Source organism: Stegodyphus dumicola, chromosome 2 (genome assembly GCF_044657685.1).
Source record: "Stegodyphus dumicola isolate Sdum_Otavi_A_Nest chromosome 2, ASM4465768v1".
In the NCBI taxonomy this organism is placed as follows: Eukaryota; Metazoa; Arthropoda; class Arachnida; order Araneae; family Eresidae; genus Stegodyphus; species Stegodyphus dumicola.
Window position 1 is genome coordinate 42,925,183 of NC_140769.1, and position 3,617 is coordinate 42,928,799.

General features: G+C 34.6%; 1 non-coding gene across 1 annotated transcript; it reads right to left on the bottom strand.

The window, feature by feature from the left end:
- Nucleotides 1–948: 948 nt before the first annotated feature.
- TRNAK-CUU (transfer RNA lysine (anticodon CUU)) lies at nt 949–1,021 on the bottom strand. The gene has a single exon. It is a non-coding gene; the product is annotated as a tRNA-Lys (tRNA).
- Between the last annotated feature and the right edge of the window lie 2,596 nt (nt 1,022–3,617).

Below are 3,617 nucleotides of genomic sequence, written 5' to 3' on the forward strand. Positions count from 1 at the left end.
AATTCGTTAAAGTACAAATGAGGGCAGAACTTTTGCAATTAGCAGGGTGCTTGGCAGCGTAAGCTGAAATTCCTTCGGCTTAACGTCGTAGCTGATTAAATTATTAGCTTAAGCTTCGGTTAGACGCTTTTGTTCGCAAACACTAGCCAAGATTTAGTAGGACCCGTTAATTTCGTAATTCGTACTCAATTGGAATTTAAACGTGTGTTCTGAAATACTAAAATTTCTATTTTCTGTTAAAACTTTTAATTTTATGTAACCGTCAGTTCGCCGTGATAAGAAATAGCTGTTATCTTCAACTTTTCAGATGTAATTCGTTTAATTAGAAGGCAACGGGGCGATAAATCATCTCACAGACGTTGCAGTTCTTGAGGTGATTTTTGAAACTTAAAGTAATCGAATAATATTACATAGTAGTACTTCATCCATGTCGTTAATACAGCTAAAAGGAAAGGTTACTTACTGCTGTATAGTCTAAACAGCCTTGGCCAGAGATTTTCCTTAAACTACTCCTACAGTCTTGTTTTGATTTAATCTTTGAATTCTTCATGTGCAAGCCGAAGCAGTTCTCTTAAAGCAGAAGTTTGCTATTTTGTTCTCCAGCTGTTAATCTTAGTACTGGCCGTCTACTTAGAATATCGCCGGTGTAGGATTCTCAATCAGCCTGTTATATTAAATTGGATTGTGTAGTCTAGCACTACATATTTTCCTTTTAACTTTATTGTTAAATTACTTTTAAGTTCTAACCGCAAGTGCTCAGTGTTTTCTGTAATCGCGTAAGTCTGTGCCTTCTGTTATGCACTTATGATAAATAAAAGCATCTTTTGCACCCTTTTCCTGTTGTGTTTATGTTCACGCCTGAGCGAGAAGTCGCAATCCCAACACATTAAATAGATCTGTAGAGATATAAGATAATTTTTGAAAGCAGGAGAGATGAAAAAGGAGCGATGTCCTCGCCGGGACTCGAACCACGGATCTCTCGAATAAGCGCCGAGTGTGCTGACCACTACACCACGAAGGCATGCTAAGAAGGCGGAAGAAATACCTCATATACTCCCTCTTTAAATAGCGACTGGGGATTAGGGGACCCAGTCGCAAAATCTTGGTGGTGGAGAATCATCATCTACCACCTCTTTCAGTTCGGGAGCCACTGTAGAGATATTAGGTTATTTTTGAAGCAGGTATGATGATAAATGAGCAGTGCCCTCTCCGAGACTCGAACCACGGGCCTCTCGAATACGCGCCAAGTGGACTGACCACTACACCACGAAGGCATGCTAAGAAGGCGGAAGAAGTACCTTGTTTACTCTCCCTTTTAAAAGACGACTTGGAATTAGGGAACCCAAATGTCAATACCTGGTGGTGGAGAATCATCATCCACCACCTTTTTTCCTTCGGGCGCTACTGTGGAGATATTAGGTAGTTTTTAAAACAACGAAATTGAAGAAATGAGCAATGCCCTCGTCAGGAATCGAACCCCGGACCTCTCAAAACCGCGTCAACTGTTCTGACCATTATACTACGAGGCATGCTCAGAAGGTGGGGAAAATACCTTATAGATCTAGTGCTTGCAAAACTCACTAGAATTCACAAATTTTCATCTACATTTTGTAATTTTTCGTATCATTTCATAACTTCTTTTAATGAAAAAAAAAACGAAACTTAAACTTCGTCACTTTAATTTTGCACAACTATGCACGTACGTTACTTAATTTGTATGCATCAAGCAAAAACTGTTATTTGAATACGAAAACGTTTAAAGATCTGTTTCTTATTACGCTACATTAATTAAAATAACAGCATGACAAAAAGGTTTCATCTTGCGTGAAGAGAAAATATCAGAGAAAATTCTATAAGATCCCGATGCATTTTCTCAATTACAAATAAGTAGATTGAATGTGATAAGTCTCAATATTCTTCATTAACCCTAGAACTCAATTACTCGTAGAAAATACATCAGCAGCAAGGAAAGGGAACAGATGTTTTATATCATTACGCTTTCTTCCCTTAAAGTGATTTCCAAAGTGCTCGTTAAGCTGTAATGGGGTAATTAGGTACTTTCAGAACATTTTCTGTGAAATTTCATTCGTTCTTGGTTTTCGCATATAAGTACTACATGCAATGGATTTAAAAAAAAAAAAAAAAAAAAAAAAAAAAAAAAGATAAAAATTCGAATCTTTAATCTAATGGTAATAGATATGTTCTTTCATGCATCTTAAGTATCATAGCATACATATCCTAAAATTTAAAACAATTATTAATAGTTCTGCATGCTACATTTAACTAAATTCGAAAATTGTATCTTAAATGTACACAACTAAATTAAAAAATCGTTTGAAAGATCTGTTAAAATTTATTTTAACTAATAATATTTGAATACGCTGTGTTTAACTAATAAATAAATAAATAAATCCTCAAAAAGCAAATTTAAATTAGAACGTAATAGGCAATAATGCTTTTAACTATTTCACACTTTTAATAATATTTTTGTAACATTCTTTGTATGGTCGTTTTGCAGACTGGAATGTTTTAAATGATATGTTAAAAATCAATTTAAGAAACCTGATACGGCCAGTACATAACCCTCCGCCGATTCCATATTAATATATGAAATTGGCGGAAAGCAAGGCGATTTATGTAAACTATTACTTCCGGGTGATCTAATCTTCAGCGCTTTATGCAAACTATTACTTCCGGGTGAAATAAAATCTAATTTGTTTGTAAAATTTATGCATAAAGTTTATAAACAAATTAAATTTAATTTATTATGGACCATAGTTCAATATTAATTGTAAACACTTCTAATTTTTTATTGTTCTGTTCTACCATACAATGAAAATTATACGTACTCACGGACACATGCATTCTCATACTTTGATTTGAAAATATCGCATCAGTCGTAATATAACCTGTGACCATATACGAGCAATATTTCGGATACACAAATCAGTGACTTAAAAATCGCAAAATGTTTAAAAGTAGTATATCATTCGAAATCCCGGTAGAGGTTTAGATGTCATACATTTCATTTTCAGTCTTTTCTCGGTTTATGATATCATTGTTCAGTTTTCTTAAGTAGATGACCAACTTTTCCGTATACCATTTTAACTTTATTTACTGGATATAACTTTCTTCGCAGTTGTGCCATGTAAAATTCAACAACGAAGTCACAAAATCTTTTAGAATTTTCAGTACTGTTAATTGTTACCACATTATTTTGACCACCCAATCAGGAGAGTAGTTACTGACTCTGATTGCTTTACCGAATGGCCCGATTACGAATTCCGGAGAAGGCATGGATGTTATTAGATGTATAGTATCTTTGCGGCATGGGTCATATTTACAAGTTAACTCTAAGAAGATTCGCCGAATTTTCATTTGCATAAAGAGGCAGTTAGAATGCCATTATCAGTGTTGTTATCGAATACACATTTTTTTCCATTTTGTGTTTTCCGAATACAAACAAGGTTACGGTAAAGTGACACTAACCATACCATGCATCTGGCTATTGCTAAAGTATATCAAGCATACAGGGTAGAACTGATTACACTGAAGAAAAATATTAAGCATAAAACGTGTCATTGTCCATTAGTAACAATACAACAGTTAAGTGCAGT